Raw genomic sequence first — 25,608 nt, forward strand, 5'->3', positions numbered from 1 at the left:
AATCTGTCATTGGGCTATACTTGGGGTACATCTGGGTGATATTTGGGCTACATTTAGGCTCTTTTGTCTCTGGTGGCCATCTTGCGAGACTATGTCAGAATTTTTTAATGAAATTGAAGAGGGTTTGAGAAGTCACTCAAAATGTGCCCTAATTTTTCTTTCTGCAGCACTAATCATAATTCATATGGCAAAATATACCCCCTCATTTTGTTCCTTTTTAAATTAAATGTTTTAAGAGTTACCACTTTATTCCAATCAAGATGGCTTCAGGTGTGCCATACCTTTGTAATAAGTAGGACTGTTAGCGCTCTAGTTGTTCTTTAGAACACTCTGGGACATTCTGTCATTGGGCTATACTTGGGCTACATCTGGGTGATATTTGGGCTACATTTGGGCTCTTTTGTCTCTGGTGGCCATTTTGGGAGACTGCATGTCAGAATTTTTTAATGAAATAGAAGAGGATTTGAAAAGTCACTCAAAATGTGCCCTAATTTTTCTTTCTGCAGCACTAATAATACCTTCTATTGCATAATATACCCCCTCATTTTGTTCCTTTTTAAATTAAATGTCTTAAGAGTTACCACTTTATTCCCATCACGATGGCTCCAGGTGTGCTATACCTTTGTAATAAGTAGGACTGTTAGCGCTCTAGTTGTTCTTTAGAACACTCTGGGACATTCTGTCATTGGGCTATACTTGGGCTACATCTGGGTGATATTTGGGCTACATTTGGGCTCTTTTGTCTCTGGTGGCCATTTTGGGAGACTGCATGTCAGAATGTTTTAATGAAATAGAAAAGGATTTGAGAAGTCACTCAAAATGTGCCCTAATTTTTCATTCTGCAGCACTAATCATACTTTCTATGGCAAAATATACCCCCTCATGTTGTTTCTTTTTAAATTAAATGTTTTAAGAGTTACCACTTTATTCCAATCAAGATGGCTTCAGGTGTGCCATACCTTTGTAATAAGTAGGACTGTTAGCGCTCTAGTTGTTCTTTAGAACACTCTAGGAGGCTGCAGTAGAACACAAAGGAATCAACTGACAGTCTCTGTCCTTGTTGGATGTACATGTTTTACTGAGAATGTCAGACTTCATTTTCACATGACTGAGAAAGATAATGTGAATTTACAGAAAATATGCTTTCAGTTTAGCTTATAGATCCCCTTCCAAACCTCTGTGGGAAAATCATGAGATATTAGTTTTCTTTCAAACAATATTCATGATATCACAGCAGAAGGTTTTTTCACATGGTAAAATCACCTTAGAACCCACCACAATTCCTAAAACGAGTATGGTACCATCAACAAATGATTTATAATGTAACTAAAGTCCTAAAACCCTCTATTAACTACAATGCTTTTTAATGAGGTGCTATCATGTATATTGGTCCCAAGATGGCTGCCAACACTTCTTGGATGAAGTGCTGACAGCCAATCAGATCAGATGTGTGGTTAGGCTCCGCCCAGATATATATATTTTTTTGAACTTAAATTACTCAAAATCCACTGGAGCACATATATTGAGACCTAGCAAAGGCACATCAGGCTAACAGTCCCTACAATTTTGCCAAGTTTCGTGCAAATCCATTCAGCCGTTCGAGCTAAAAGTGAGGCCAACCGCCCTATGGAAATTAACATGGGAAAAATGCGTTTTGGGACCCCCCTTTTTTCTTGGCCCCCCCTTGATGAAACCCCCCCAAATTGTCAGGGGCTGCTCAGAAACAAAATGTTCCATTTTCCTGAAAATTTCAGCCAATTCTGTCCACAAACGCCAAAGTTATTAGACATAGAATTTTCAAAAATCCCATAGAGAAAAAATCCTAACTATATATACCTACTGGCGACCGCCAGTAGGTAATATATATATATATATATGCAGAAACTTTCTGTTCTCTCCTCGAAGGCAAACCAGAAACAACAAACAACCAAACAGCATGGAATGTAAGCAGAGAGATTTATTATCCCTTTTTCCTTAAGCTCAGCATGACGCGTTTCGGGTAGCTAGTACCCTTGATCACATGACAAGTCAGCAGTGCAAAGCAGGTTTTTAAATACATTTTTTTCTTTCTCCGTTATTTTCTCCCATCACCATGTGACCATAAACAGTGAAAGATACTTAATGTGTTTAACACGCAAATCCACGGAATTCATAATACTTCATAATGTCAGTATTAAACAATCATTAATTTATGAAATAACTCACATAGTAGCATAAATGCATTTTGAGTAAAGTGCAGAATTGTTGCCAGTCAATTAAGGCCAACAGAGTCCCAATATAGCAGCATAAATGCATAATAGCAGTCAACCATATCTTTAGCAGCAAAAATACATAATATAGTTGTGCAAAGATCAGCAATAAATAGTAATAAATATTAATAAATACTATTTAAAATCATATATATACATGATTAGTAAATATATCTCGACATTAAAGAATATATTAATGAAAGTAGTTAGCTTCATTATTGTATATCTGCATAAATGCTAGAATGCCGGGCAGGAATCTTATAAAAGATGTTATTAATCCCATATGTCCACAAAAAGAAGTGGAATGATATGGTACTGCTAATGATGAAGATAACAAATTAGAATGAATGATATAATTAAATTCCAAGTGGATTGGCCATATTAAGTGATAAAATCATTGGTGAAAAAGAAGTGAAAAATCCTAAATGAAACCAGTTAATTATCTTGAATGCCAAAAGCTCTGCGGTGAATCACCAGAAGAGACACTCATGTTACCCAAGCCTGGGTATGAAAAATGGTTATTAACCAGGAGCAGATATCAAAATTCACTCATTGCAGGCCTGCAAGAGTATAGTTATAAATAACTTATAAGGTTTCACACTATGTAGATAAAAAAATCAAAAGATGAAACAGCAATATTATAGAAAGGTATGCATATCCTCCGTTGTGTTAAGACCATTTGGACATTTGCTGTCCAAATTAAAAATGTATCTTGTTTCCAGCTGTCTCAACAACTTCTCCCTATTACCACCTCTACGTGGCACGGGAATGGAGTCAATCACAAAGTAGGATAAATCTTCAATGTTCTTATTATGACATGCTTTAAAGTGTCTCGCGACCGGATATGCCGGGTCGCACTTAATGATGGCTCTGATGTGTTGCAGTATTCTCACATGCACCTGGAGCTTTGTGCTTCACACGTATCTAAGCCCACAGGTGCATGTGAGAACATACACTGCATAATCAGTACGACAGTCATATTTGCCAATGATGTCACATTCCTTGTCTCTGAAGGGAGTGCTATACTTAGCGGTATTTTTGCCAATTTTACAAGCACGGCAAGTGGTGCACTTGAAAAAGCCCTGTTTAGAAGGCCACCAAGTGTTATTGGTATGTGTAAAGAGGGTCCCCGCAAGGAATAAGTGTTATGTGCACCATACACCACAAACAAAACTAAGTGTTATTTTTCAAACTCTGTGGACAATAATCAGAACTACTGAAAACCGGTATTGATGTTTATTTTCCAATACCCATCGTAAAACACTTATCGGTACATACATAAAACATTTTCAAAGGCCCCAAAGGCGGGGGGGAGGGGAGAGGTGAAAAGTGAAGGGGGGGGGAAAGTGCTCAAGGCAAGATAAAGTCAAAAGGAATAAAGGTGAATCACAATGAACACAATCAAAATTGATAATACATGAATCAAAACAAATTTGATACCATTGCCTAAGAAATTATGGCTTTCAATATAGATATGATACAAAAAGGACCTTCAACGGTCACACATAGAATATTAGAACTATTGAAAGGACAGGTGCCGGAGGTCTGTGTTGAAGAAAGAAGCCGTCGACGTTTCGACCCCTGGCCGTAGGCTAAGTTAGGTCCTTAAACGGGGTCTTCATCAGGACAAGGAAGGGGCAGGGTGGGAAGGGGCAATGTTATATCATTTGTCTGCCAATCAGCCGATTGGTGAGATTTACTGTTATCAACCCACACAGGGGATTAGGAAACCAGGCAGTGTTCTTGAATTAAAAAGAGAGGGAAGTCAACCCTGGTGTCACCGTGGGTCTGTACCTGGGAGGCTTGCTTCTTAATCAAGTTTAGAAAGAGCTAATTGTTGCACTAAGGTAATCCGTCACTCACACGTCATCAACAACTCATCGTGGGTCCGAATAAATCAATGTGGACGCTTGGAGCACGTGATGGTGCTCGTCTATTCAAGATCGTACAGCATAACTCCTTTGTCCGGCGTAGCGGACTTGCAGATTCACCTTGATGCGCATAGACGGCGGCTGTAATCGTCAGCCGGTACAGGATTGATTTTCCCGCTAAATAATTTGAAACACTTCGAAAGCCAATCCCGGCAGTAATTCGGCACTAACTCTAATGAACAAAGGAGTTATGCTGTACGATCTTGAATAGACGAGCACCATCACGTGCTCCAAGCGTCCACATTGATCTACGTAATGGCCCTTATGACGTGCTGCGTTAGCGCACCCGGAAGCGTTCTGGAACGCGAACCAAGGAGCGAAACGTAAATCCCCGGAAACGATCCGAGGCGCGGCACGGAACGCGGAACGTAAGCACAACAGGTCATGTGACTAGTTCATAAAACTTTTCATTGGTTCATTTTACTTTTAGTTTCCTAATGATGGAACGCTTGATCATATGACGTAAAATAAACACTTTTCATTGGTTTAGAACATTTTTTTTTCTCAAATGATGAAAGTCCCACCTTTTTTCCTCACTCCGACTTTCATTTTTATGAGAGAAAGACCTGTTTTTGTTTGCTTAGACATGGCATTTGTATTAGCTGCAGCTGGTGGATCTCCACCACCTCCACCACCACCAAAGAAGAGAGGACCGACTAGGCAGGTCATCTTCCAACAAGAAGAAGAAGAAGAGGAAGACGAGGAACAGGAGCAAGGGACAAGGAGGTTTCTGAAAGAAATGCCAAGGACGTCCCATGTGAAAGAGAATTTTATCTGGCAATTTTTTTCTTTTCCTTCTCATGAAAAGAAAGTAAATGCCAGGTACGTTGCCTGCCTCATCTGCAAAAATAAACTCTCGAGAGGGACCGAAAAAAGAATATAGCTATGGTAATCATACCATGCATCGACACATGGAGAGGTGACACCCTCTTAATTATAGTACTGCACAACTTCGAGATTTGGTGGATAACCCCCCACCGGCTAAAACATCCACCAATGACTTAGCAATAAGTGAGTCAGAGGCAAGGGAAACGGTCCCAAATCTCCAAAAGAACTTTGGGCAGATGAGATTGACATGTGTAGCTTGTGGAAAATTAATTGCATGTGGAGAGAGGAGTATTACTTTAATAAATAGATCATATGAAAATCATCAATGTCCAAAACGTCAAAGAAAGTAATTTTTTTTTTGTTGCTCCTGTTGAGCCCTTTGAAGTGAATCATTTTTGTTTCCCCTTCCTCAAAAAAAACACAAAAAAATATAAAACATCAAAAATAATAAAAAAAGTTATTTTCAGAACTACCTTCCCTTTTGAAAAAAATTGCTAGAATGTTTAGCACTCTAGCATCCTCTATTTCTTTTGATTCGCTTCCCGGTTAGCGTTCCGGTACGCGAACCGGGAGCGAACTAAAAAAAAAAAATTTTTAAAAAAAGACGAGTAAATAAACAGAGAGTAATGTGAAAAGAAAGACAAATAGAGGGAGTAACACACAGTTACTGTTGAAAGAGGGACTGATAAAAGAAGTGAAAAGAGTAGTATAAATAAGTAATAGAAAAAGAAATGAAGGAAGTAGCAAAGGCAGGAAACTAAGGGTTAAAGAAAAGAAGCAGTGGAACTAATAAAAGTTAAATCTGATAGACATGTAACGTAAAGAGTACTAAACATTTACCTTATAATTGTCATTACCGTACTGAATTATCGTTTTTATACTTTTAATCTGTGTAAGAAAGAACAAAAAAATTTAAATTAATGCAAGGTGGTAAAAAAAGAGTGAGCATGAGACAAAATGAATACATATTAGAAATCACAATTCAAAGTAGAAAATTAATTAAACATATTTAATGGTTTATTTTTGCTGTTATCAGAAAATATCAAATTTTACTGAAAACAGTGAGTTGAAGGTATTCATCATATAACAGCGGGGAAAAAAAAACACAATCAAAATGATTGTGTTTAAAAAACCCAAATAATATAACTAAGCAGAAATAGGAACTTCTCCAAAGTAACTTACTTTCTATGATGTCAAAGGATATCCTATGAACAGCTTATACTCTGTTGTGCTGTTACTATTTTCTGCCCGTCACTTTCTGAAAGATAAACTCCATTGTTTTAAGAAAACTGAGACATACAAAGCAATTTAAAACAGCACACTAAGTTACAGCAACACCTAGAATCATTATAGCCCAATTACCTACCCTAAAATCTGACTTCAAAAATCAAGTCAAAAGGCAACATTGCTTCGTACTCAATTAGTAATGTTTGCTGAAAGACTAGCCATTTTTTAAATTTCAAATAAGCTGTGTAATATCCAGATGTTGTCAAAGGACCAGCATATTATATAATAGCTGCAGTTGCAAATGTTCTTCCTGAAATCGATGACTGTGTAGCCCAAAATTTTTTAATTAGACTTAACAACTTTTTTTCATCCAGTTTATGTAGTTCAAATTGTAAAATGACATTTCACCCATAAGTTTCTATAAAACATATGGACAGCATTGCAGACTTACGTTTCCTCTACTCTTTATTTTGATCTGCTGCTTGACTTAGCTTATAAAAACAAACAGTTTTCGCTCTGTACTACAATTATCCACAAGGCCATATAGAGTAGGAGCCATTAGGACCTCTGTAAATTCCTCTAAACAAATCCCAAGCTTCCTTTCTTAAAATTTTGGTTGTAAGAACACCAGGTAAGAATTTTGAAGGTGGAGAGGCAATCTTTTTTTGAAAGTTAAAACAGAATCATTGCAGAATGACCAGCCGTTTCCAGATTTTAAATAAGCTGTGTAATGTCCTGAAGTAGTTGAAGGACCGTCATGATATATAATTGCTGTAGTTACAAAAGTCCTTCCTGATATTGACAACTGCGAAGCCACAAAATTATTAATTAAAGTTGTCAATTTAGTTCCATCAGGCCTACACCGTTGGAACATTAAAATGACATACTGGCCATAACTTCGTAAAATTAACGTGGACAGCATTCCAGACTTACATTGGCTGCACTCCATGTTTTGATCGGCTGCCTTTACTAGCTTATTGAAGGATACTGATTTACTGTCAGGCAAAGTTAAATATATAAATCTTTCTGAGTCTACACTAGTAGTACTTGATAGCCTACAGTTCTCGCAGTCATGCTGCCATTGATAAGAAAGGCCAAATAGATAATCTACATCTACACCCTCATCTTGCAATACATCAAGCATATACATTAAAAACTCCTGACAATCCTGCTGAATATTTTCAGAGAATTCTGTTTGACCTGAACATTCGTCTAACAGAAAACGAATTTCAGACACACTTTCTACTCTCGTTCTATCAGCACTACATTTCTCTAACACAGAATTCAACAAACAGCATAAACTTTGTTCCGAATTGATCACAATCTCTTCTTTGAAAGTCTCTAGTGAAAAGAGAACATTAACAACTACATTAGCATAGCAGTTGACACCAGAACTATTTTCAAATTTAAAACCAACAACATTTTCAACAGAATTCATTTTATTCCTGCTTACAATTTTGGGTTCATCGACTTTTGGTCTTTTTGCTACAACCTCCCTACTATTACTGATATTTCTTCATTTACGGCCTACCACACGTTTCTCAAACTAAGGATATTGAGGCAAATGTGGCGCATACTCTCTTCTTAACCTATTGCATTCCTTAACACAATCTAGATCCGCACAAATGTTTGTGACATCACAGTCAATCAAGTACAATCCTGATAAAGTTCTGACTCGTGACAATGCTACATAAGCCATACCCTCTTTGAATACAGAACTGCCAATATTCACTAAAGCAGTGTCTACACTTAAACCTTGCGATTTATGAATTGTCACCGCATATGCCAAGCAAACAGGAAACTGCTTACGGCGAACATATAAGTCTTTAACAAGCAAAAACCTAGCAGAGCAACGACTAATTAGCTGTACTTCCTCAATGCCATCAAATTTAATTTTTAAAAATTCAATTCCATCTCTACTTCTGTATTTCTCAAAATCAACAACATTACCCATTGATCCATTTACCAGACCTCTTTCAACATATAAATTCCTTCTCAAAATGATTCGGCAATTTAAGCACACATTCAAAGTCTTTTCAAAACCCGCAGTTTTAGATATAGTCTTCTCTAATGAATCCAATTTAGATTTCAAATTCTCAGACAAAATAATTGTTGCTCCCATATGCTCTATTTTGTCAATAGCTTCCAGTTTCACAATCTCTTGTTTTTCTAAATTCAACATTTTGTTGTTGAAGATGGAACATTCTGCAAGAGCTGGCATCAAACATATTCCAGATTTCTTCACAGTAATTTTCTGAAAAATATCCTCTGGCAAAACGTCTTCTTCTGGATATAAATTTGACAGTAAACGTGCATGTAAAGCTTCTTTACCACGCTCAGTCACTTTCCCGATTCTAACATCTTGCAGAATATTCTTGTAATCTTCGTCCTTCGCCTGACGCATATTTTCACGCAGCTCAGCATAACTGAAGTTTAACCATATATTAACGTTGCCAATGCTCCCTAGGCACTTCTTGGTATCTTCATGTGTAAGCAGTTTAAACACTGGTTGTCCTTTCACTGGTGTCAGCTGCAGAAGATAACCAAAAACAATGATGTGTTTGCCACCGAATAACACGTCATACTCTGTTTTAAGAACTTTCTGCATTCTCAAATGCACAAAAGCAAGCATGACATTAGAAACCATGCTTACTTCGTCAATGATAAGAAGTTTCATCTTCTTCAGGACTCTAGATACTTCACAACAAGCATCTCCAGATAACTTGTGGTATTGTAATTTGTTATCATGCTCCACTGGCAGCATCAGTAACCGATGCAAAGTATTCCCTTTAATGTTATGAGCTGCCAGTCCAGTTGGAGCGGTCACAACACAAGACAGCGATGACTCAGTCCTTTTCTGCAGATAACATGGAGAGAAGTGGAGAAGTGTGGCTCACTGGTTAGAGCAGGCAGACCCTGAAGCAGAGGTCAGACCCGGGACCAGGGTTTGTTTCCCGACGCGGCAGGGTGTTGAGCTCAAATGTCCACGGACTCGATAATTCTCGCTTCGGTGCCTGACCTAATCATGGGTTCACACTCTGCAACTCTGGGCATTAAGCTTGCTTAATCTCCACAACGGCCCCCCGCGGTGGGATGCCTGGCTTTCACCTTGGGGATGCCCTGTAAGGGCTATCTCACAGGGAAAAACCAGGACGGGTTCCCAAGGCAAGCGCGGAGATACCCCTTCGGGGGTCGATTCTGGCGCTATATAAGAAATGTAATAATAATAATAATAACATGAAATTGCTTTAATAAGGAAACTTTTTCCAGTTCCTGCTTCTCCACTCACGTACAGTCGGACAGGCTTCAACGACGTACATGAGCACTCTTCCTTCTCATGACTTAATCCATGCTCAATTTGGTTGGTAACTTCGTCATATATTTTCCTCTGCTCAAAGTTAAGTTGTCTTTCCAAATCTTCTAAGTTAACCGCATCCTTCTGAGCATGTGCCATGGCTCTTTCCACTTCAATCATGGCAGTGGCAGCTTCATTTTCAATAACTGGTTCTCCTAGTGGATCCTGACTCAATGAAACAGAACTCTGACTGTCCTGAGAACTGTCTCTAGCAATCTCGGCTGCAATTGTTGCTTCCTGCTCAATTTCTGCATTCAACATTTGTAGATATTTTGGAAAAACAGGACATTCTATGGACTCCTTGGCTGCATTGAAAGAGTCTTCGTAACAGAGGAAATCCCCAAGCAGTTCCTCTTCTGCACGCCAAGGCTTGAAAAGTTGCAAAAGAGCTAAATAGAAAAACTCTTTTCTTTCGGGAGATTCACAATCCAATTTTCGATGATTTATCAATTGACATTTTTTTTGCTTGATCAGACATCCCTCAATTCCAATTACAAAAACAACAAGTGATGGACCGAATGTGGATCAATGTCACACATTCCCCCAGTCAAAAGATCTGGGCCCAAATCCATCGTTTTTTTGCACTCCACACCACCCTGGGTTAGACAATGGCGATATGCAAATCAGCTCTGACCCTGTTGCCCCATGGGAACAGTCCAGTCCGAACTACAAAAGCCATGTCCTTCCCAGAACGGAATCAAGCATCCGAGGACCGGACCGGTTTCGAGGTAACACCTCTCATCAGCCCGGCTAGCTTGACTCCAAGTGGTGTGGAGTGCCTGGGACCCACGTCTGGGCATCCCCAGCGCACTTAGGGCGGCAATTGCAAAAACAACAAGTGATGGACCGAATGTGGATCAATGTCACACATTCCCCCAGTCAAAAGATCTGGGCCCAAATCCATCGTTTTTTTGCACTCCACACCACCCTGGGTTAGACAATGGCGATATGCAAATCAGCTCTGACCCTGTTGCCCCATGGGAACAGTCCAGTCCGAACTACAAAAGCCATGTCCTTCCCAGAACGGAATCAAGCATCCGAGGACCGGACCGGTTTCGAGGTAACACCTCTCATCAGCCCGGCTAGCTTGACTCCAAGTGGTGTGGAGTGCCTGGGACCCACGTCTGGGCATCCCAGCGCACTTAGGGCGGCAATTGCAAAAACAACAAGTGATGGACCGTATGTGGATCAATGTCACACATTCCCCCAGTCAAAAGATCTGGGCCCAAATCCATCGTTTTTTTGCACTCCACACCACCCTGGGTTAGACAATGGCGATATGCAAATCAGCTCTGACCCTGTTGCCCCATGAGAACAGTCCAGTCCGAACTACAAAAGCCATGTCCTTCCCAGAACGGAATCAAGCATCCGAGGACCGGACCGGTTTCGAGGTAACACCTCTCATCAGCCCGGCTAGCTTGACTCCAAGTGGTGTGGAGTGCCTGGGACCCACGTCTGGGCATCCCCAGCGCACTTAGGGCGGCAATTGCAAAAACAACAAGTGATGGACCGAATGTGGATCAATGTCACACATTCCCCCAGTCAAAAGATCTGGGCCCAAATCCATCGTTTTTTTGCACTCCACACCACCCTGGGTTAGACAATGGCGATATGCAAATCAGCTCTGACCCTGTTGCCCCATGGGAACAGTCCAGTCCGAACTACAAAAGCCATGTCCTTCCCAGAACGGAATCAAGCATCCGAGGACCGGACCGGTTTCGAGGTAACACCTCTCATCAGCCCGGCTAGCTTGACTCCAAGTGGTGTGGAGTGCCTGGGACCCACGTCTGGGCATCCCCAGCGCACTTAGGGCGGCAATTGCAAAAACAACAAGTGATGGACCGAATGTGGATCAATGTCACACATTCCCCCAGTCAAAAGATCTGGGCCCAAATCCATCGTTTTTTTGCACTCCACACCACCCTGGGTTAGACAATGGCGATATGCAAATCAGCTCTGACCCTGTTGCCCCATGGGAACAGTCCAGTCCGAACTACAAAAGCCATGTCCTTCCCAGAACGGAATCAAGCATCCGAGGACCGGACCGTTCTGGGAAGGACATGGCTTTTGTAGTTCGGACTGGACTGTTCCCATGGGGCACAGGGTCAGAGCTGATTTGCATATCGCCATTGTCTAACCCAGGGTGGTGTGGAGTGCAAAAAAACGATGGATTAGGACCCAGATCTTTTGACTGGGTTGAATGTGTGACATTGATCCTCATTCGGTCCATCACCTGTTGTTTTTGCAAACTCGCTATAAGTGTACTGGGGATGCCCAGACGTGGGTCCCAGGCACTCCACACCACTGGAGTCAAGCTAGCCGGGCTGATGAGAGGTGTTACCTCGAAACCGGTCCGGTCCTCGGATGCTTGATTCCGTTCTGGGAAGGACATGGCTTTTGTAGTTCGGACTGGACTGTTCCCATGGGGCACAGGGTCAGAGCTGATTTGCATATCGCCATTGTCTAACCCAGGGTGGTGTGGAGTGCAAAAAAACGATGGATTAGGACCCAGATCTTTTGACTGGGTTGAATGTGTGACATTGATCCTCATTCGGTCCATCACCTGTTGTTTTTGCAAACTCGCTATAAGTGTACTGGGGATGCCCAGACGTGGGTCCCAGGCACTCCACACCACTGGAGTCAAGCTAGCCGGGCTGATGAGAGGTGTTACCTCGAAACCGGTCCGGTCCTCGGATGCTTGATTCCGTTCTGGGAAGGACATGGCTTTTGTAGTTCGGACTGGACTGTTCCCATGGGGCACAGGGTCAGAGCTGATTTGCATATCGCCATTGTCTAACCCAGGGTGGTGTGGAGTGCAAAAAAACGATGGATTAGGACCCAGATCTTTTGACTGGGTTGAATGTGTGACATTGATCCTCATTCGGTCCATCACCTGTTGTTTTTGCAAACTCGCTATAAGTGTACTGGGGATGCCCAGACGTGGGTCCCAGGCACTCCACACCACTGGAGTCAAGCTAGCCGGGCTGATGAGAGGTGTTACCTCGAAACCGGTCCGGTCCTCGGATGCTTGATTCCGTTCTGGGAAGGACATGGCTTTTGTAGTTCGGACTGGACTGTTCCCATGGGGCACAGGGTCAGAGCTGATTTGCATATCGCCATTGTCTAACCCAGGGTGGTGTGGAGTGCAAAAAAACGATGGATTAGGACCCAGATCTTTTGACTGGGTTGAATGTGTGACATTGATCCTCATTCGGTCCATCACCTGTTGTTTTTGCAAACTCGCTATAAGTGTACTGGGGATGCCCAGACGTGGGTCCCAGGCACTCCACACCACTGGAGTCAAGCTAGCCGGGCTGATGAGAGGTGTTACCTCGAAACCGGTCCGGTCCTCGGATGCTTGATTCCGTTCTGGGAAGGACATGGCTTTTGTAGTTCGGACTGGACTGTTCCCATGGGGCACAGGGTCAGAGCTGATTTGCATATCGCCATTGTCTAACCCAGGGTGGTGTGGAGTGCAAAAAAACGATGGATTAGGACCCAGATCTTTTGACTGGGTTGAATGTGTGACATTGATCCTCATTCGGTCCATCACCTGTTGTTTTTGCAAACTCGCTATAAGTGTACTGGGGATGCCCAGACGTGGGTCCCAGGCACTCCACACCACTGGAGTCAAGCTAGCCGGGCTGATGAGAGGTGTTACCTCGAAACCGGTCCGGTCCTCGGATGCTTGATTCCGTTCTGGGAAGGACATGGCTTTTGTAGTTCGGACTGGACTGTTCCCATGGGGCACAGGGTCAGAGCTGATTTGCATATCGCCATTGTCTAACCCAGGGTGGTGTGGAGTGCAAAAAAACGATGGATTAGGACCCAGATCTTTTGACTGGGTTGAATGTGTGACATTGATCCTCATTCGGTCCATCACCTGTTGTTTTTGCAAACTCGCTATAAGTGTACTGGGGATGCCCAGACGTGGGTCCCAGGCACTCCACACCACTGGAGTCAAGCTAGCCGGGCTGATGAGAGGTGTTACCTCGAAACCGGTCCGGTCCTCGGATGCTTGATTCCGTTCTGGGAAGGACATGGCTTTTGTAGTTCGGACTGGACTGTTCCCATGGGGCACAGGGTCAGAGCTGATTTGCATATCGCCATTGTCTAACCCAGGGTGGTGTGGAGTGCAAAAAAACGATGGATTAGGACCCAGATCTTTTGACTGGGTTGAATGTGTGACATTGATCCTCATTCGGTCCATCACCTGTTGTTTTTGCAAACTCGCTATAAGTGTACTGGGGATGCCCAGACGTGGGTCCCAGGCACTCCACACCACTGGAGTCAAGCTAGCCGGGCTGATGAGAGGTGTTACCTCGAAACCGGTCCGGTCCTCGGATGCTTGATTCCGTTCTGGGAAGGACATGGCTTTTGTAGTTCGGACTGGACTGTTCCCATGGGGCACAGGGTCAGAGCTGATTTGCATATCGCCATTGTCTAACCCAGGGTGGTGTGGAGTGCAAAAAAACGATGGATTAGGACCCAGATCTTTTGACTGGGTTGAATGTGTGACATTGATCCTCATTCGGTCCATCACCTGTTGTTTTTGCAAACTCGCTATAAGTGTACTGGGGATGCCCAGACGTGGGTCCCAGGCACTCCACACCACTGGAGTCAAGCTAGCCGGGCTGATGAGAGGTGTTACCTCGAAACCGGTCCGGTCCTCGGATGCTTGATTCCGTTCTGGGAAGGACATGGCTTTTGTAGTTCGGACTGGACTGTTCCCATGGGGCACAGGGTCAGAGCTGATTTGCATATCGCCATTGTCTAACCCAGGGTGGTGTGGAGTGCAAAAAAACGATGGATTAGGACCCAGATCTTTTGACTGGGTTGAATGTGTGACATTGATCCTCATTCGGTCCATCACCTGTTGTTTTTGCAAACTCGCTATAAGTGTACTGGGGATGCCCAGACGTGGGTCCCAGGCCCTCCACACCACTGGAGTCAAGCTAGCCGGGCTGATGAGAGGTGTTACCTCGAAACCGGTCCGGTCCTCGGATGCTTGATTCCGTTCTGGGAAGGACATGGCTTTTGTAGTTCGGACTGGACTGTTCCCATGGGGCACAGGGTCAGAGCTGATTTGCATATCGCCATTGTCTAACCCAGGGTGGTGTGGAGTGCAAAAAAACGATGGATTAGGACCCAGATCTTTTGACTGGGTTGAATGTGTGACATTGATCCTCATTCGGTCCATCACCTGTTGTTTTTGCAAACTCGCTATAAGTGTACTGGGGATGCCCAGACGTGGGTCCCAGGCACTCCACACCACTGGAGTCAAGCTAGCCGGGCTGATGAGAGGTGTTACCTCGAAACCGGTCCGGTCCTCGGATGCTTGATTCCGTTCTGGGAAGGACATGGCTTTTGTAGTTCGGACTGGACTGTTCCCATGGGGCACAGGGTCAGAGCTGATTTGCATATCGCCATTGTCTAACCCAGGGTGGTGTGGAGTGCAAAAAAACGATGGATTAGGATCCAGATCTTTTGACTGGGTTGAATGTGTGACATTGATCCTCATTCGGTCCATCACCTGTTGTTTTTGCAAACTCGCTATAAGTGTACTGGGGATGCCCAGACGTGGGTCCCAGGCACTCCACACCACTGGAGTCAAGCTAGCCGGGCTGATGAGAGGTGTTACCTCGAAACCGGTCCGGTCCTCGGATGCTTGATTCCGTTCTGGGAAGGACATGGCTTTTGTAGTTCGGACTGGACTGTTCCCATGGGGCACAGGGTCAGAGCTGATTTGCATATCGCCATTGTCTAACCCAGGGTGGTGTGGAGTGCAAAAAAACGATGGATTAGGACCCAGGGGCCTTATTTATGAAGGACTTGCGCCTCCGGTGCGTCACTTTTAACATGGGAAAAAGTGACGCACCAGCGGCGCAAGTCCTTCATAAATAAGGCCCCAGATCTTTTGACTGGGTTGAATGTGTGACATTGATCCTCATTCGGTCCATCACCTGTTGTTTTTGCAAACTCACTTCCAATTACAGCATACACTCCTTTATCAATATCTTCTTTGATGTTCCTCTTGAAAACGTAATTTTGAAAAACATCATACAGACAAGCATTCTCCAGGTGACTGCTTCTATTTGGATAATATGTATCCAACATGTTGGTCTTCAAAATATCTGTACTGTTTGGCTCCTTCTCCGCCAAATACTCAATTTCCCTTACAGGTTTCAGAACTCGATTACGTGTTGCAGCAAGACCAAGACTCGCCCAAATGATACTCCTAGATTTGGCATAGAGACTTGCTGAAGGTAACCGGTCAGATCATTCGTAAGCTCCGATTTCTCGATGCGACAACATCTTCAGACTGAAACTGTACAACTTCTTACTGAGGCTCTTTTCATGGGAAATATCCTCCCACATATCCTTCAGTTCTGTCTTTTCTTTTTTGGTGATGTAAGACGTCACATACCGAGCCAGAGCCATACAGTTGTCAGCCACAAACTGTATATCCATGTTAGCATTCCACATGGACAAAATCACTGGGTTGTAGTCGTTGATGTACTTGGACTCTTCGTTTCTTTTCAAATTGTATGTGTTTTTGGGTGATTTCCTCGTCACATTATGTCGCAGCGAAGACATCAAATTGTTAACTCTTCCTTTTGATATCACCGACCTTGGAAATGCAAAACGACATTTGGTGTAGTACTTGTCCTTGTTTCTGAATTTACGACGAAAGTACTTTCCACAACAATGGCTTTGAAACCATAAAACTTGTTCTCTTAGACTTTTGTCTTCATTTGTCTTTGGAACAGCACATGTAGCATACTGTTCTATGAAACTCATCACTAAGTCATCCGGATCTGTTCCAAATTTGGGTGCATCTTTGATCCATAGCAGCATATGTATATGAGGAGCACCTCTTGCTTGATACTCCTTTCTCCAGAAGAAATCCAACACCTCTCCAAGAGGTGGATTTTTCTTGTTCGTGATGAAAGACATCATAGCTTCAAATCTATAATTAAAGTACCTGCATACATTCACTGGATCCAAAGAGCACAGTTCTCCGGGTGTCTTGAATTCAATATTTTCAATGTTTCCATTTACCTCTCGTAGAAATTCAAGTAAGTCTTCCCAGCCATACTCAGCACAGCTGAGTGTCAGGAACCATGTGGGAGTTCCTAAATTACTCAGCATACATTTTAAGTCACCATGACGGCGGTACCAATACTCATTAGTACCACACTGACAAGCCATGAGATTAATCAGGTGAGAATCCAAAATACTGTCTTGCACATTGACTTTATCCATAAAGTCCTTTGCCGAGATATTTCGCAGTTGTACACCACTTTTCAAGATGTGGTTCACTGCATAAGACAATCCAGAGAGATCACTTTCAAACAGTAGATGAAATAAATAGGGAATGCATTGTCGAAACCTAGGATCTTCTGTATACAATCGTAAAGTCCGGTATTCTGAAGCAGGAATTTGAACAGGTCGCTCATCATATCGTCCTCCTCGACCTGTGGGAAATAACTGTGGGAAACATCGAGCTTCCAAACTTTCCTCCCAAACACTAATGGGACTCCCTTTGGCTTGTTTCATTTGAAACAACTCAATAGCATTCCCCATGACTTCCTTGGAATGCAAAGGATGAACACTATAATGTTCATATATTTCTTCCTTTTTAGAGGCTTCTACTTTCTCAATTTGTCCAGGACACAAATCGCTGTCCTCTTCTTCACTTACTTCCTCTTCTGCAACACATACATTCTTGTAGTACTTATTATTTGTTATCAAATACAATGTTGCCTTTTTGACTTTCCTAACAAACACTAAATCTTGCCAGATTTTCTTACTCTTTGTCGGAACACCATTAACTATGATAACCAGAGGTTCCTCTTCCACTTTCTCTACTCCAATTGTATTAATGTTTTTCTTCAAATCCAAAGGCAAATAAACAACCCTTCCCTTTAATCCTCTCTGTAAATCTGATGGAGGCAACTTCCCTGTCTTTGGCTCCATTGGTACAATAGCCTGGAAGGGATGGACACTTTGAATCGAAATAGATTCATAAGTATTTAAATCCTTCAATTCAGAAGGAATGTCATCTAATTCCAGATTATTATAAACAGCTCTAGCAGGCATCTGGTTTTGGTTTAATTTGTTATAGCAATAAGTACACATACGTTGGTCCGCTCCCAAATCAAAACAATTTTCTACCATCAAGTATGTGGCAAAATCCTTCCATTCACTATTGTTTTCCATATCACTTTTTGCATATATATCCACTAACTTAGTCTGATTCTTATAATAAGTCCGTCGACAACACACACAAGTGAAATTAGGCCTCTCACTTGATTTCACCATAAACGTGGAAATTTCCTTGTGAAACTTATCTGTACTGAAAATCTGTACACTGTCTTCCACATTACCTTCTTCTAGTGGTTCAATATCAACATTGTTCTCTTTACCAGCAAAGTAACAGAACTCGATTTCTTGACAAATATTCTTCACATCTACTTCAGAACCATGCAAAAGAGCTCTGCTTAATTTTTTAAGCATAATTGCTGGACTCTTAGCATAATACAACATTCTAACTAATTTCCTCACTTTATTATGATGCACTGCTAGCATCCTGAAATGATGAAATACACTCTGGCATACTCTCCTAGAAAGACAAGCCAGTGAATGACCACGCAAACCTGTCACTTGTCTCACTCTGCAAGGATCTAATTCTTGCAACAACTTTATTTTTTGCTTTACACTTTTCTTATGAAATGTCCGTATAAAATCACAAAGCAAATTGATGGAATCCTGTCGCACACTGCAAATAGAACTACACTTCCAGGTGTACACTGGTCCCTTAGGACGTCTCACTAAAACCTCATCACTTAACGCCTCTTCTGCATCTGCAGACACAAGTATTTCTTTTTCAACCGGACGACCATCTTTTACCTCATATACTCGACCACTGCTGTCAACAGCATGCACCAAATCATTGTCCTGAAAATAACTCTCCTCATTAAAAAATGCCTCACTATTTGAACTATGCATCCATTCTCCTAAGAAAACTTCACAAAAATTACTTTGATTAACTTCTCTCTTCCATCTACTATTAGATTTGAAAACATAGATTACCTTGTTTAGTTTCCTAATTCTATTAATTACCAAAATAAATACCTTTCGCTTAATTTCGAAAGCCTGATCAATAATTTTCTCTACATTTTTCTTTTTCTTATAAAATGACACTTTCTGTTGACCTTTTTTAAATTGTTTTAGCAAATTGACAATTACCCTGTTGCGGAACATTCGCTTACGAATGTCCCTGAATATATTTGCCCTTCTACTGCCATGCACAGAGTTATCTCCTGCTCTAGCACAAACTTTTTTGACGGGCCTTTCCTTTCCATTTAAATTGGCTCTCTTTTTCTGGACTAAAACTTGTTCTGTAGTTATACTTTTGTTTCTACAAATGTTTCTAAGGAATGATTTCGTTCTCTTACCCGGTGTTCTCTTCGTGCGTTGAGGTAATTCTAATGTAGAGGACTGCTGCAAGCTTTTAGTCAACTGCTGTCTTTGACGTTTCGTAGCCTTTCGAATTCTATCCTTAGACGGCATTGTCTAATTTCCAAATAATCTGCAGTTGAATCTGTGGTAAAATATAATAAAAAATGTTATTAACCACTATTACCAAACAGTAAATCAATAACAGTAAGAATTAGATTCAACAATGCTATAAAAATGATTCAAAAAAATATTTTTAATTTTACTGTGATAGTGATAATATTACAGGGCTTTCATGCAAATGACTGCCCACCCTGCAACAAAAAGCCCACATGAAACTTTACGCACATTAAATTGTGTACTTACCTGCAATAATCCATATGCCAGTGTTTATGTCCCTCCACCCTGCCCCTCCCCCTCCCCGTCTACCTGCCCCACCGTAACTCCCTCCACGACCCGCGGCTGCTGTTTTGCAACATGGTGCATCTTCTAAATCTCTCCTGCATTATAAAAGTGACGCAACAGCAACACAAAAGAGGCGCACAACCATCATAAATCTTTCCCTAAAACGTTAAGGGACCGATGTAGGTCGGTCGGTATCGGCCGAAAAACTGTATTTTCGGCCGTTACCGACCAGTTTACAAAATTTGTTATGTAGGAGGCAATATATAAACGAATCGGTAAAATTACTGAGTCAGTAATTTTACCGATTTGGTAAAATAAAACATCGGTAAATATACCGATTTGAAGCCACCCATATGTAGGTGGGACTCTTCAGAGTGCCAGGAGCCTTTACGAATCAGTATTTTACCATCAAAAACAATTTCACCGATTCTGTAAATGTAGATTTACCTACATGTGGCCTTGGATTTAGGCCCCTACATACCGATTCGCCATTTACCGGTCGGAAACGGCCGAAATCGGCCGTAACCGGTCGGTAAATGGCCTGAAACGACCACCTACATCGAGCCCTAAGTGTGCATGCATTTGATTTCAAACAAAGTTTTAAAACCTTTTATGTAAAACAATTATACACCTACATTCATGGGGAACTGACTTAAAATGCCCTAATACACATCAAAACGTTTTTTTAAGATACTTGCACCTTTTTTTCAATAACTTTTAACATGGCAATGTAACTCAAACAATCATAATGAAAATTTTACAGGCAGACATAGGGGCGTATTTACAAGGGCCTTGCAGCACGGGGAAAGTGACTTCAAATGACCAGACACACATGGGGACGTATTTACAAGGCCCTTGTACCCGGGGGAAGTGACTTGAAATTGCTAAGCACACATAGAAGGGTATTTACAATGCCCGTGCAACACTTATGCATCATTTTCTTTTAACATGGCTATGTAACTCAAACAATTAATCATTCCTATGGGCTTTGAAACCCATAGGAATGATTAGGCATTACCAATTCGGTATTTACCGAATCGGTAATTAAAGAATTCACAAGGGTGCAGGGGGTATCACTTTGACACCCTCTGGCACCCTCAAAACAGGCACAGGTGCCATGTGGCAGGCATACCTGCCCTAAGGGCAGGTCTACCTTTCACATGACATAGGTGTGCATGCACACATGTGCTTGCACACCGGAATCGGTATTTTACCATGAAGTTGGATTTCATGCTAAAATACCGATTCGTTAAGGCCTTTGAGACTCAGAAGAGTCCCCCCTACATAGCAAATTTACAGAATCGGTAAAATTACTGATTCGGTATTTTACCGAACCAATAATTTTTCCGATTCTGTAAATGTAGATTTACCTACATGTGGCCTTGGATTTAGGCCCCTAAATACCGATTGGCCATTTACCGGTCGGAAACGGCCGAAATCGGCCGTAACCGGTCGGTAAATGGCCTGAAACGACCACCTACATCGGGCCCTAAGTGTGCATGCATTTGATTTCAAAAAAAGTTTTTAAACCTTTTATTTAAAACAATAATACACCTTCATTCATGGGAAACAGACTTAAAATGCCCTAATACACATGAAAACGTTTTTTTAAGGAACTTGCACCTTTTTTTCAATAACTTTTAACATGGATATGTAACTCAAACAATCAAAATGAAAATTTTCCAGGCACACATGGGGGCGTATTTACAAGGCCCTTGAACCCGGGGGAAGTGACTTGAAATTGCTAACCAAACATAAGAGAGTATCTACAATGCCCGTGCAACACTTATGCATCATTTTTTACATATACACCGTAAGAATAACAACACAAATGCATCATATATCTGTTTCGCAAAAGCGAAGCATTGCAGGAGTCACATCACAAGTACATAATTTCTCATCATTTTTTAAAGCATGCCTTTTCCTTAAAAACGATGTTCTGATCATAATTTGAAAACACAGCACAGCTCCTATGTACATACACACCTTGTCGGTACTAATACTTTACATTATCTACAATTACAATTGGTAAAAGAATCCAAAATCGCCTTTGAAAGCAGAATGCAAACACTTGACGCAAAACATCATTTTAAATACACAGCTGACTTTCTTATTTACGCAAAAAAATATACTAGTCTTTATCTAAAATATATAAACGATAATTCACCTTTACAAATTCTTTTTGAAATTCAAAACAGACTCAGAAACACACCAATTATTCTTTAGCAGAATTAAAGGTATGCACTCCAGAGGCTGAAACCAACAAAGGCACTGAAACGCTGATATTCATCACACATATCTCCCATGTCAGCCAATCAAAACTCTTCCCTCACTTTTTTCAAATCAACACCCTTCCCCCTCTGCCCTTTCTACCTCTTTTCCATAGCAACTACCGCCTGCCAGACCTGTCATGTTCACAAGTTCACACAACAATGTTTCAAATGAACTCTGAACTCTCAGTACACCTGCTAATCCACTGCAATCTTTCATAACAACATTTTTAAATAACCATTCAAAATACATCTTTCAAAGAACACATCCATGCACCCTAACTTTCTGTTTTCAGCAATGGAAATACACCAATCACTGCTAATGAATCTTTTGCACTTAAACTCCACAGTTTTTTTCATTACAAACTTCACTATTTCAACTGCCATTTCATTCCCACACTTCATCTGACTGCAGCAAAAACTCCTCTAGCCATGTTTTCAGTCTGGATTCTTGGACATAGCTACATCCACTGGGGTCACAGGTATGCTGATAACAGAAATTTACACAACCTCAATTTACAAAATGTGGAAATCAAATGGATTGGTCGAAGAGGATTGAAATGTCACCAATTGATACCATTGGTGAAAACCTTTTTACATTTGCCAACCCCTGACCTCATAATAGTGCACTGTGGAGGAAACGATTTGGGCACTTTGACTGGGGTAGGTCTGGAAATGCTCCTAAAAGACACCTTTGAGCAATTGATGACACTTTTTCCTCAAACTGCCTTGGTATATTCCAATATATGCCAAAGACAAAAATGGAGGTGGTCCAATCAATTTTGTCCACAAATTGAAAAATCGAGGAATAATGTAAATAAGTCTGTTTCAGCTTACATGAGGGACCATGGAATGGGCTGCATCTACAACAATAACTTGCGTTACTACATGCAAGATATCTACAGAGGAGATGGCGTGCATTTCTCAGATGAGGGGAACAGAGTTTTCATACTAAATTTAAGAATGTGTATTGGTTCCTACTTATAAGTTTCTAGAACTTACACAGAACCCAAAAGCTCTTTTCAGAGCTACCTTAACTTAGTTTACTCTTTTGAAATTTCGAATGTACCTTTTTTCTCTTATTTTCACTTATATTCGCTTCCCGGTTCGCTACCCAGTTCGCGTACCGGCAGCTAACCACGCGAAAAAAATCACTTTTTTTTTCTCAACATATATGAGCCTCCTCAGCCACCCTCAGAAAACTTAGGGAGACAGGATACGTCTAAAGTACCCCAATCTACCCATTCTGAACATTATTTACCCTCCATCTTGTATCTCAATTCTACCGAAACACAAAATGGAGGACTCCCGTAACGCTGCAAGTTCGTGTACCGGGAAACGCACTGACAAGCACTCGCTCAAAAAAGGTGGGAAAGTAATTTACAGAAAAACCACTGAAGACACTATCACCAATTAAACATTAGCTCATACTACATACCAATCCCTACCATTTTCACAAATTTCGTTGGAATACCATTTAGCCATTTAGCATGTAGAACTCTCTAAATTCCCTGAGGTAAATTACTTCACAAAACATATCGGCAGTGTTGGAAATGACAACCAATTAAAATATTACTTTCAATTTCTACTATTATATCATGACATTTCATTGGTTATGTACCTGAATATATATAAACAAAGAGAGAGAAACATAGCCATTTTGACTACTACTTCGTGAAGTGCATAACAACTAAAAATCAACTGATAACTTCAAGTTATATTTAAAAGGTAAGATATTATTTTTAAAATTGAAGTATGTTCTGTACTGAAAGCTAATTAGAAAAACATTTTCTGACAGTTATATTCTATCACTCTGTAATACTTATAGAATAAAATAGACTTCTCTGTTTTAGTTATGGCAGGGCCAGTCCAAGGATTTGCGAGGCCCTGGGGTAAAAGGGAACGTGCGCAAGGCCCCCTCCAATTTACATAAGTGGCCCCTTGCAAGGAGAACATTCACAGACACTGTGGGGGCCCCATTGTCCAGCATTTTGATGCCCCCACAGTTTTAACTTTTACTCCACACGCATTTCTCACACCTTCATAGGTATGAGAATTAATTGTGGTCTAAAAGTTAAAACTGTGGGTGTGCCAAAATGCTGGACAATGGGCCCCCCACAGTGTCTGTGAATGGTCTCCTTGCAATTGAGGGAGCGTCTCCTTCTCCCTCCCCTATACCTCCTGACACCATCCATGAGAGGCCCAAGGCGGGGGCCCCCTCCAATGGACCTTAATTGCAGGCGACACCTTTCTTTGTGATAGATCTCCATGAAAACAAAAAGACACATCACCAGTGCATAGCCCCATGCTGGTGGGCTGAGTGCGAGGTCCTGAACGGCAGCCCACGCTGCCCATGCCTAGCGCCGGCCCTGAGTTAAGGATAGAGTTAGACTTCTCTAGTATAATTCAGAATTGACTAGGAGTTTATTTGATAATTTTCTTCATATTTCTACTTCCAATTTGATACCATACACTGCCCAAAGAAAAAAACACTGTTTTTTTTTGTTAAAGATATTTTTATTGAGAGAATAGAAGATAGAAACAATAGAAGAGAAAGGGGGATGAAAGCACAAGAATTGCAAATCAAAGAAGTACCCACGCAGGGGCCAATGCAAAAGGCCGAGCAGCAGTAACCGTTATGAAGGGCTAAGCAGTGTCATCACTCAGGGCAGGACATAAGAGTTCAAAAATAAAAAGTTCAAAAATCAGCCCGGGAGAGTGTCAAGCCCCCTGCGAAATCCGGAGGGGAAAGCCCGCCTTGGTATCGGGCAAGTCTATCCAAGTCAGAGGCTCAGTCGACCAAGTCCATGTACGCCTCCATGCAGTTCGGCCATAAGAAAACCAACGCGACAAGGAAGATCATAAAAATCAAATCGTCCACATCCCCCTTCAGAAAAGAAAAACAAACCCAAACCCCCCCCCCCCCCCCCAGAGGCTCCAACCTCCCCAATGCACCCATCCCCCCCGGTGGTGGCAGCCAGACAACAACCATTCACACAAGCACAGTTCACACCTGAAACAGATGTAAGGCACGTATAGTGGGCGGGCAAACCGCTGATGGCAACCCCCGAGAGAGAAAGCGGACCAGTGGGCCCCATCTGAAAGTAAAGTTCTTAAAGGTATTCCTGAAAATATCCGCCATACGCTCCACACTCAGCAACCTCCATAACCTAGCAAACCAAAGGGAAAGAGCTGGGGCCTCCCTCTTTTTCCATGCAGCAGCCAGAGTCAGTTTGGCCGCTCCCAGGCAGAGCCAAAGGATGTGCTTGTCAGCCCTGGTTTGGTGCTCCAGAAGCGGGTCCCGAAGGCCAAGGAGCACAAAGCCAATGGAATCTGGAATCGGGTAGCCCAATATCTCCCTAATGTGAGACAGAATCTCCTCCCAATAAGGGTGTATGATGGGGCAATCCCACCAGATATGGCGAAAGTCCCCCAGGAGACCACAGCCCCGCCAACACCTGTCAGAAGCTGAGGGAAAAATCTTTTTCAACCGGGTCGGATACAGATACCAATCTAGCATGGTCTTCATATGTGCTTCTCTCAGATCGATCGAATGATTGAATGTGTGTAGATCTCGCCAAAGATGGGACCACTCTTCGTCGGAGATGTCTCGCCCCAGGTGCTCCTCCCACAAACCCATGTATCTAGGTCGAGATGAGATAGCTGTGGTTAACAGTAAATCGTAGAGGAATGAAATCACCCCCTTCATAGATGATGTGCGAGTAATGTAGGACTCGAAATCCGTGGGAGGCCTCGTTGCAGCGTCCCGCACCTCAGGATACAATGCCCAATGTAGCAGCTGGGCGTGCCGGTAGAGCTCAGTAGGTGGCACACCATAGTCACGCATGCAATTTTGGAAGGTGAGCGGCTCATAGCCATGA

This window comes from Lissotriton vulgaris, chromosome 3_1 (genome assembly GCF_964263255.1).
Source record: "Lissotriton vulgaris chromosome 3_1, aLisVul1.2, whole genome shotgun sequence".
In the NCBI taxonomy this organism is placed as follows: domain Eukaryota; kingdom Metazoa; phylum Chordata; class Amphibia; order Caudata; family Salamandridae; genus Lissotriton; species Lissotriton vulgaris.